Source organism: Phodopus roborovskii, unplaced genomic scaffold (genome assembly GCF_943737965.1).
Source record: "Phodopus roborovskii unplaced genomic scaffold, PHOROB, whole genome shotgun sequence".
NCBI lineage: Eukaryota > Metazoa > Chordata > Mammalia > Rodentia > Cricetidae > Phodopus > Phodopus roborovskii.
This window is the reverse complement of record NW_026125876.1, coordinates 46,786-58,788: the sequence shown is the minus strand read 5'-3', so window position 1 is coordinate 58,788 and position 12,003 is coordinate 46,786.

Below are 12,003 nucleotides of genomic sequence, written 5' to 3'. Positions count from 1 at the left end.
TTCTGCTTTAGATAATTTATACAACTTATTCCTCAGCAAAGACTGTATTTAATAAAACAAATTCTCAAAATCCTTCCACATGCCCTAATTGGTTACTCAGAGCTCTGTAGAGGATTGGGCGGTAGAGAGAACTCAGCTCTTTGAGGTGTTTGTTTCTCTTTTGGGTGCTTGGTGTCTCAGAAGCAGAGTTTTCAGACAAGCTTTATTGCTCAGAGGAGCCTACTCTGGCTTGTGGGAGAACACTTTCTTCAGACTTTACTTTTACAGCATCTATGACAATAGCAACACTGAAGTTCATGTTATGCACTTTCCTAAAGAGGAGAAGAAGGGGCCATGACTGCATGGGTGTGGGCCACTAAGTGCATCCCGGGATTCTATATTCTTACCTTATTAATATGAAGGCCATGCAGCTTTCAATCATTTGCTCATCTTGGTGATTTCCATTGTTCCCTAACTACTATCTCAAGCTTCTAGTTCCCCACAAAATAAAGTCCAAACTCACTCCTTAGCATTGTTTGGAAAGCTTTGAGGATTTTTTTTTTAAATTGAGCCCTGAGGAATTTTTTTTTTTAATTGAGCCCTGAGGAATTTGACCCTTGCATACCTGGTTTCTAGAAAACAGAGTGTTAACTCTTAAGTCTAAAAATACACAGCATTTTGCTGCAGGTGAGAAACCTACCTCTAAGGATGAATAGGACATATCAGCCACAGTCTCGAAGAAATACATACAATTCACTTTTCAGAACAAATGCAGCTCTGCAGGGCTTGGAGCACCAAGAGATGGCTCAGTGGTTAAGTGCATTTAGATGACCCCAGGTTCAATTCCTAGCACCCACATGGTGGTTCACAACTATCTGTAATTTATTTAACAGGGAATCTCATACCTTCTTCTGGGTTCTGAAGGCTCCTGTCACTCAGGAACAAATGCATGCACATTTAATAAATAAAAATTTTTAAAAATAAAACTGAAACATTGATACTACTTTGTATATGAAGCTATTGTTTTTCTTATGTAATTTTAGATAGATATTAAGAATTTTAAAATGGCTCGTCTCCTGTATTTCCTGGGTCATATGTCTCACACTACTTACTCTTATCTTTTCAGAAGCTGCCCACATTTTTACAGTGTCCAGAATTTTGATATTACGTCCAGGGTAGCCTCACTACAGTATCTAGCGTACATCGCATCTTCATTTGGTATTTAATTTGCCAAGTGTTCCTCAGCACCACAAACTTGCAGCTCAGCCTATTTTTTGTCAAGAAAGAGCCTGGGATTCACTGTTAATTATGGCAATCATTTAGGCACTTGTAGCTGGTGGCTTCTGTGTGTGGACTGGAAAGACACAGAACATCATTGTACAATTTCCACTAGGCAGTCCTGGCCTGGAAGTTCAGTGATAACACCTGCCATGCAGCATTCCTCTCTATGCTTAGACTGCAGGCAGCTGTGTGGGATGGAGTCCTATGTTGCATGCTGCACTGCTTCCTCAGAAAAGGATGTGACTTTCTCCTCACCTCTGCCCCCTCTTGGGTGCTGACCAAGGACATGTATGTCAGGGTTCTCCAGAGCTACAGCTCCTCATCCTCTGCCAGGAAGGTCACATGTATCAGAGGTGACTCCATCCCTTGAAGCAACAATCACCAGAGGATGGGAAAGTCATGTGCCTTCATCAGACCTGGGCTCCTATTTCACCTTTATTTCTCATGAGCTCCATCCAGGTTCTGCTGTCTCACCAAACTCTGCTTCTGGTCCTCCCTGTTTTTCCAAAGTTTTCCTCTCTATCTAGACCAAAGAGTTTACATATCTTGCTCCTACCCACATTTCCCCCATTCCTTCTGCAGTACAAACCCCAAGAGCTCTGGATCCTTGGGCAAGCCCAGGTACAAGATGTCAGCAGGGCCCTGCTCCTTTATTAATCATCTCTGATAGAGGTGTTGACCTGTGGCTCTGGGTCATATTATCTCTGTGTGCCTCAAATGTTTCTTCCCACATCTCTTACCCCATACTTGATTAGCAAAGGTCCCAAATAATTACATAGATGGCTAAGGGGAAACTCTCTCCTATCTGCAGTTTCCTTTCCTTTTATCTTCAGCATGAGCTCTCACTTCTTTCTTGCGCTTCAGAAACTCACCTTCCTCTTCATGGAATTACTTATAGATTTCCTTCTCCTCCATGTTCCCTCCCTTCCTCTGTTTACACATACCCTCAAGGACTACTAACAACTTTTAAAACCTCTTAGGTCTACAGGCCACCAACTCTTTATATAAATTAGTAGCCTACATTTGTAGTAGCCTCTGTTCATCACTCCGTTTATGCCTTTATTTATTTTATGTTTTTTTTTTTTTACAAAGGAATATGGTGGTAATGATATCTAGGTCAAAATTATAATGGATCTACTCTCAAATATACTCAGAAACAAAGTAAACCCTTCTTTTTTTTTTTTTTTTTTTTTTTTTTTTTGTTATGTGGGAAGGGTGGAGGAGTATCCTTCTTCCCGGCTAATCTTCCTCTCATGCCAGGACCACAAGGTAATCTCAGCTTCTCTTCACATACCTACACTGTTACCACTAGGTGTGCAATAATTTCTAAATAAAGGCAAGGTGACTTAACCTAAGGATGATTTCATTTGTCTATTTCACATCTATTTCTTTAACATACAGAGATAAAAATGCATGGCTCCGTAAGACTTCAACTAAGATAACTTCATTATAGTGTGTTCCTTTGTGTGTATACTCGCCTCCAAAGGACAACTGGGAAAAGAGTATAAGTAGCCTGGATCATTTTCTGTGAATTGACGCTGTGTGATCTGAAATAATTAGGTGGTATACACAACACAAAGTGGACATTGTTTGCTCAGAAAGGCCCAAATGGAACAAATATATTTTCCAAGTCAGTTCAAGCAGAGTCAGGAATAAGCTTATTTAGAAAACACTCTGGCTGGTCACCATGACCACTCAGCTGATCGAGATGGGTTTGGCAAGACCCAGCCACGTGTTATGGAAACAGGGGACTGAGAGAACCATGGTGAGGCCTTCAGAGATTTTGTTGGTCTTGGCTAAATTTACTCCTTCACCTCAACTATTTTTGATGGGAACAAGAATCAAGACTAACTCAAAGGCATGGTCTGCTAGGGAAAATGGCTGGAACACTGTGGAAATATTTTCCAGGGTCAAAATGTGATTGGGGCCATGTTAGCTCCACTAGTGAGCCCCAAGGAGTCTCACTGAGTCCTGCCTGGCTGGTGTGTTTGCTCTCTCATCTCACAACAGCAGAAATTATGAGTCCCACGTTGTCAGGAAACACATATGCTTTGTTTCACATGCTCAGGGTTCAAAGTATATTGGATTCCTTTCACCTCTGAATCCTCAAAATGTGGTCTGTCATAAAATGTGGGCATCTTGTTGTGTGTGTTTGTGTGTGTGTGTGTGTGTGTGTGTGTGTGTGTGTGTGTAGGGAGGGGGAGGCTTGTACAGACTCTCAGGTTCACTTTAAAGAATACCAGTAGTTTTACATCCATGTTGAGATCTTAAAAACATACTGGCCTAAAAAAAATGTTAGTTTTTGAAATTACAATATATTTAAAACATTTTCTCCTTCCCTTCCCTCCCTCCAAGCCCTCCCATATACCCCCTCCTTTAGCTTTAGAATTCATGGCCTTTTTTTTCTATCAATGTTTGCTACATACACACACACAAACACAAGTAAATATGCACACACATATACATTCTTAAATACAACATGCTTAGTTTGTATAGTATTACTTTTATTATATTTTTAGTGTTGACCACTTAGTATTGGAAAACCGACTGGTGTGCCCTTCACTGGAGAAGACTATTTCTCAGTATTCCTTGGTTGCCTGGAGTTGTACAGAGTTGAAGCCTTGCGAGCTACCTCCAGTCCACTGTAGCAGCATGCTTAGGAAGTCATGTTGGAGAGAATTTATAGGTGTAGATTCTGACAGTACTAGGAGGCACATTCTCACAGCATACTCTCAACACCTGACTCTTAACAATCTCTCCACCCCCTCCTTCTGCAAAGTCCCCCAAAGCCTTACTTTCAGGAATTGTTTTGTACATGTACTCCTTGGAATTGTTTTCCCACAATTCGGGATTTTACTTAGCTGTGGTTTTTCTGTAGTGGTTTCGGTTCACTCCAAAAAAGAAGTTCCTTGGATGAGGGTGAGGACTACTCTTATATATGTGAGTATATGAACAAATATTTATAATGTAGTTAGGAATTATGTTGTTTTAGTACAGTTGTGGTTGTAATTTATCTTCTCAGACCCACAAGTGAACTAACCTTGGGTAATTGGCTAGGTTTCTACTACCAGGCAAGCTTTCTATATTGTTGAGCAGGTAAGTTCAATTAGAGAGCTTTTGGTTACTATCAAGGTACGTGTGCTACTTTTGTACTCTTAGTGATTATAGGCTGGCCTTCTCTCTCTCGGTTCATAGGCATCCCAACTGGGCATATTAGATTTTATACTTGGCTGCACATCAGAATCATTTGTGAGACTTTGAAACAAATAAGAGCAAGCTGGGAGAGATGGTGCATACCTGCTATCCCAGCACTCACTCAGGAAGTCAAAGTAGGAAAATCAAGAGATCACATACATGTAAATGGATCTCTTAATAGTTCTAAGTAATAAAAACCTGGAGTCAGATATAGAGGAAAATGTTGAGCAATCAGAGAGAAGGAGCAAGCCACCGCCTTACCTTATCTCCTTAGTGCCTCAGCAGACAAGAGAGCAATTTCAGTTTCTCCCAGCTTATATCCTGTTTCTGCGCAGCTACTTTACTTCCTGTCTGTCTGTACAGACTTCCAGATCTCTATGTTTAGTTTGTGGCAAGCTCCATTCTCTGACCTTCAGACAGCCCTTATTGTACAAGCAAGATATCATCACAATCACATCCAAAGGGGATTAACAGCAGTCTTGTCTAAAAAAAATAAAACAATAACCTCAACATCCCAAATCTACATATGCTTGTCTCAAGGGGGAAAATGAGGTTGATAGGTTGTCCCTAAGTATCAGGCATCTGAAGGGTGTCATGGCAACTGGTATATACTGCCATTTTCAGGGAGCAAGAGTCCTACCAGTACTTCCCTATCACACATCTTATTTCAATTATTTTTGGTTTTTAGAGACAGTGTTTCTATGTATAAGCCATGACTGTCCTGGAACTCACTCTCTAGACCAGGCTGGCCAATACACAGAGAGATCTGCCTGCCTCTCTGTGCTGGGATCATTTTATTAACCTTTATGTATATCATTGAACTTTTCCCTTCTGAAGCCCTCCTCCATTTTCCAATCTCCCAATATCATCACTGCCACCATTTACTGTCAACTTCTGATTTTTCTACTTTTAAAATTTCCTCTGCAAAATAAATTCAGATCAAGTAAGTGGGGGAGGGAGGGGAATGGAAGGAGGGAGAGAGTGGTAAAGAGAGAGGGACAGAGAGAGAGAGAGAGAGAGAGAGAGAGAGAGAGAGAGAGAGAGAGAGAGATTGCATATCCTCCCTCTCCTGGGAGTGCTAGGATTATCAGTGTGCACCATCACTCTGAATTACATTGAAGATAGTTTTGTTATACATGCCAGACAGATTTCTTCTCATGCATTCAAGGAGCCCAAAACGTTCCCCTGCTTGCTGAGATGCCACATTGCCTGGAAATAGCTCAAGAACTACCTAGGAGCAGTTTTTTTAAACCTATTTCCTGCAGTATTACAAGGAATGATACTCTTCCACAGTTTCTCTTCTGATTTTTGTTTCCATTTCTTAATATATAACCTACACAGTTTCTTATTTTTTATTGATGGCTATTGTTTTGTTTTCATTTATGTAGTACTTTTCCTTGTGGCATGTCACAACCTCTGAAAAGTCACATTAAGTTGAATGACTTAACAAAGCAAGTGTTTACATAATTACCACACAGGCAACAAAATGCAAAGCCTTCAGGGTTCAAAGATACACCCTATCCACTTCAACTTTACACAGTCCCCCCTCCCCAGAGATTATATAATCTAAATTTTTAAAACACAGATTTTAGAATTTTATTACCTTTTTTTTCAGGATTTTTATTCTGCTGTGGTGTGAATGTAAACTGCCACCATAGACTTGTATGATGGGCACTTTGCTCCTCGGTAGTCTGTTCTGGAACATTGTTGAACCCCTAGGAGCTGGAGTCTTGCTGGAGGAAGAGGACCACTAGGGTCAGGCTTTGAAGTTTTATGCTCTGGCCTCACTTGCTTCCTGACTACAGAGGCAATGGAAAGGATTCACACTCCTGCTACCAGGCCGTTCCTACCAAGACATACTATATATCCAAATAAGCCCTCTTTCCCTTAAGTGTTTTTCTGTTGTTGGTTTCATTTTGCTCTGTCAGGTATTAGGTCACAGGAACAAGGCAAGACACTACTATACCTTCCCACATACAAGTGATTTATGTGGATCTGAATTTTATAACATCTTTACTTTCTCTACTGGTCATACATGCTGTATGTAGCTATAACCTGTACATTTTCACTGCTCTGGACATAGAATTTGGGGATTTTATAAAACTAGACTTATTTAGAACCAGCCATTAGGCTTTGATTTCCATGATAGCACACCAATGCTGTGCTTAATAAGTTGGGATACCGAGCAAAGAGGGTGTGCATGCTACATTTACTGGGTCCAATGTGTTGCTCCACTCACCGAATCTTTTGTGAGTTTAATCTGTCAGTCACAGAGAAAACTTACATCCTCTGTGATGATTGTGGGCTTCCGTCAGTGTGTCAACTTTTGCTGTAAAGGCCACTCAAATCAAAGTGTAGTTTTCCTACAGATGGAAACTTCCACCAAGTGGTATGGTAGGCTCTAGCAGTGCCAGGCTCTCCTTTTATAACCCTGCAGTGCAGTCTTGAACATGCACAATCCTGTCATCTCCAAGCCATACCATCTATGAACGCTGGCCATTTTGTTTTCTAGCCTTCTGTTCTGGTTTAGACCTCCAGCACAATGCTGATATGACTTAGGGGCAACAGGAGAACTCACTGTGCTCTGGAGATTAAAGTGGAAGCATGTGACACATCACTACTAATCATGATGTTGAAGCTTATCAAATTAAGACAAAATATGTCACCCTTTGGCCCTAAACTACTGAGTAGCTTCCCCGTTTAGGGGAATGGACAAAAGCACTTGCAGTGACCTCTGAGAGGCTATGTGACCTGGCACTTCTTGCTTCCCTGGCCAACTTTCCCACTATTTTCCCTGCTCACAGTTCCAGGCGCAGCATGCCACCTGCTGTTCCATCGATACTTCGTGTCTACACTGCTGTGTCCTCTCTGCAGACATCCCATGGTGAGCTCCCTTACTGTGTTCAGGTCCTTGCTTAGAGCTCATTCTCATGTGTCCCTAGTGGTAGCCCTATATCTCTTATACTTCCTCTAGTTACTCAGGCCAATTCTCACTGGGGGAGGGGGAAGGGAAGATACCAAAGCTAGCATGGTCTCAAGCAATGCCCTGCCCACATGCCTAACTGACAGGGCACCTTGTCAGTCTTCCTCTGGACCTGTGTGGCCTGGACACATATCTCCTTCCAGATGTGCTTCATGAGCATACCTCTAAGGATGCTTGAGGTTTCCCTGTAGCCTTACAGGCTTCTACTGTTTTGTCATTGCTGCTTCTCCCTTCTCCCAGATTTCATGGTGACAGGGCATCCTGTGTTCTCATCTATACTCACTTCTTTGGTGAGACTGCCTCTGCCATGGCTTAAAACTCCCTCCATGGATGCTCCTATTGCTTTGTTTCTAATACAGACCAAGCTATTGAGTTTGGGACTTGAATGTTTACTACTTTTTTGATACCTCATTTGGCATCTCAGGATTATATAGAACAAAATTCCCACCTTTCTCTTCTTTTTACCTACACCCCCAAGTCCCTGCTTCTAATCCAGCTGATACCGAGCCTTACCTAGCAGTGGCCCAGCTGCAAACACTTGGAGTTAACCCTAGTTCTCTTCTGTGAGACACAGCAGATAGTCTGTTTTACCTTGAAAACATACACAGAAACAAGATATACTACAGTGTTAGCAACTTGGAGAGACTCTGAGCAGTATCCATTACTGCTGAATATACACACGGCACCACACTTTGTTTATATAATTCTTTGTTCTACCCCAAACTGGAAAACTCCAAATGTGCATCAGTAGTAAAGCAGATGATTAAATGATAGGCTGTTCACATAAGACAATGTTATATAGCAATGAGAACAAGCAAATGATTTCTCTCTGTAAAACAGAAATGAATCCTCAGAAATCTCACTCCAGGGGTGGATGGAGCAGGACTTAGTGGAGTATATACAGTGAATGATCCCATTATAGTTACAAACTATGACAAAAACTGACAGCCCAGATGAACCACAATGCTATTAGTCAGGAGAGTGCTTTTGGAGAAAGTATGTGGGAAAGAGACAGGGGCTCTGTGGGCACAAATAATGGGTGTTTCTTCATCTGGGCTCTGGAGGAATCCTGAGGCAGGACCTCTGAACCCTATGCTGTGGTCTATGTACTCTGCAGTCTGCTGAGTCTCAGACATTCTTCCCACCTGAACACTTCTAGTGTAACCTGCTACTTCTTACTTGTATCACCTTGCTCTCAAAAGACATTTAATGTTATTGTCAAGTTTTCATTATTCGAAGGATATCCACCTTGCAAAAGCTTTCCATGTCCTTAAGTATAAAATCCTGACCTCGTGGCTCAGTAGTTAAGGGGACTTTTTACTCTTGCAGAGGACCTGGGTTCTGTTCCCAGCACCTACATGGCAGGTCACAGCCCATCTGTAACTTCAGATCCAGAGGATTCAACACCCTCTTTTGGTCCCCCCAAACCACCAGGTATACATGGGGTACACAAAAACATGCAGGCAAAACACTCATACATGAGGCCAGAGAAATGGCTCAGAGTTTAAGAGTACTGACTGCTCTTCCAGAGGCCCTGAGTTCAATTCTCAACAACCACATGGTGGCTCACAACAATCTACAATGAGATTTGGTGCCTATATTTAGCATGAAAGAATACATGCCAGAACACTTTATACATAATAAATAAAATCTTTAAAAAAAAAACCACTCATGCATATAAAATAAATCCCAGCTCTTGGGAGACACAGGCAAATGGATATCTGTGAGTTTAGGTCCACCTGGTCAACAAAGCAGGTTCCCAGTCAGCCAGGGCTACCCAGTGAGACCCTGTCCCTAATCAATGCTTCTTGAGTACTTACAGCTGTCCCACAGGCATGCCCTTCCCTGCCCTTTTCCCGAGTGAGGGCCACTCCTGGGCAGTGCCTGCGACGTGGGGTTCTCTTGACTTCAGACAGCATTGCCCACTGCTTTTGTCCCGCCTCGTTCATCACTGGCTTGTTCTGACCACTTTACTGAAGTTACATCTACAGTCCTCCAGCACTCCACCTCTAATTATTCTGCTGCCCTGTTACCACTGTTTAACACTTGGCAGGAATTTCTGTAGTAATCCCTAAAACGTGTCCACCTAGAACCTAAAGGTTTTTTTTTTTTTTTTCAGATGTAACTGAGAGTCTCAAGATGAAACCATCCTGGATTAGTATGGACAATAAATCCAATTACAAGTGTCCTTAGAAAAGAAAACACTGAAAAGAATGTGATGTGAGGGTAGAACAAAGCTCCAAGCGATGTGGTTTTTAAGTCACCGAACAGATGGCTCCCAGCACCCACCAGGAGAGGCCCATGGGGCACATCTCGCAGAACACAGCATGACCCAACTTACCAAATCTTGCCTTAGGTATTCTGGCTTCTGTAAGTAAGAACACATTTCTGTTACCTTAAGCCATCGACTGTGCAATTTGTTAGAGGAGCCATAGGAACTAATGCATATAATTGTGTAATTTAGCTACTATGATTTGTATTTTAGATCCCCTTTCAGCTCCATGAATGTACACATTACTTTATTCATGCTGGCTCTGAAATGACACACAACAGGCACTCAAGCAAATAAAAAAAATGTTTTTACGTATGAAGTTTACTAAATATTGTTGGAAATACTCTTGAGTTTTGGTTAGATAAACAAGCTATGATAGACCACACACTGGATACTTCCCAACAACAAACGAGGTATATTAATGGCATCCACTCAGATGCAAGCAGATCTTAAATATTAAATATACTTTATTGATTGAAAGAAGCCACGTTTAACAACTAACTTATGATATTATCATATGAATTCTAAAAAAAAGGCACATTGAGCTATCAAAAGAAAAAGCAGACCACTGGTTGCTAAGGACTCAAGATCTGGGAGAGTTATAGCAGGGGCATTGATAAATAGATATGCTATTTCCCAATTGTGGTAGTAGTTATGTGGGGATTCACATTTGCCAGAACTCATCAGATATTTCCTTATAATGGATATGCATTCTCTAAAAGATCTGATAAAACAAAGCAATTAAAAACTTAGGATAATATATAATCATCCAAAGCAAGCACCATGCTCCCTAGAATAAGCCTAAAATGTTATTTTGAAGTCCAAAAATATGGGTAAGGCTATCCAGCACAAGAAAAATGAAAATATAAAACCAAAACAGCAACAGACAGTGGCTTACTAAAAGGAACTTTACAAGACATCACAGATAACTGAATTCACACTGTAGACCTCTAGGACACTCCTCTTTTGCTATACAGAGACCCCGCACAAACAGCAGAAAGCCCAGTCATGCAACCTCTGTTGGGCTGAAAATCGATCGTGGTAAATAAGGATCTGGGAAGCAACAGGCTGATGGATGTTTATTCGGAGAGAAATCACTTACACCAGAAACAGATGATCGCCACAAGTTCCAGTTTCAAGGATGCTTCAGGATGCTCTGTCTCCAACCAGTATGTAAGAACACTAGCTGGGGTCAGGCACCCCATCCCCAGCCCTCCCACTCCCTGAAGGTCATGTCCACACCTGTCCCCACCCCCAATGGGCAACAGGTGCAGGCAGGGTGGATATCGCACTACAATTCCCCATTTAGTCTAAAGAAGAGATTTAGGCTTGACTACATTGATGGGAGCTGTTCTGAGAGAGACAGTTTGTTCATCATTCACAAACACCACACCCACCCTTTTCTCTCTACTGTCCTTTTCTTAAAATGGATTACTTCAGATCACTGTTTGCAATTATAAACACTGGTTCAGGGTTTTGCTGAATATGATCAGAGATCAAGCTTTTTTTTTTTTTTTCAAGTTATTTATGGGCTCAGAACCATTGTTGGCAGCTTTCAAGTAACAGATGTTTACCAAGGAAGGAAAATTCCAGACCAGTTTTATTGCGAATATTGTAAAACTGCTCAATACCATGTCAGCTGACAAGGCCCAGCATATCATTCATATATATATATATATATGAGTGTGTGTGTGTGTGTGCGTGTGCGTGCGTGCGTGCGTGTGTGTGTGTGTGTGTGTGTGTGTGTGTAGAAAGTGTCATAACTGAAATCATAACCCAGGGAGAAGCAGGCTGAAACAAGGATATGGTGTCATTACTTATGGGGTAGCCCCGAGGGAGAAGGAAAGGGAATCAGCAGGAACCTCAGGTGCAACAGAATGGCTATAGACCCTGGGAAGACAAGATACACTGAGCCTGAGAGCAACATTTTTGTTTTTTGTATTTCAGATGACTGCTGTTAGGCAGTCTGCCTTCCTTGCCTCCTGAAGGGCACACAAACTTGGGTGAGGCTGCCCAGCTCTCAAAGTGCAGGCAGCAGAAGGCTGGCTGTGATTTGCTTTGACAGAAGTTACAGGTTATAGTCCTTGATTCCTGAGAGGTTATTAGGTACACTGCAGCAGACAAACACATACAGACACACAAACACACACACTCACACACACTCACACATATATATATGTATACACACACACACACACACACACACACACACACACACACACACACATATATATATATATTACTTACATCAGTAACAACAGAGATGAAGCCAAAGGAGCCAGCTTCTTGGGTC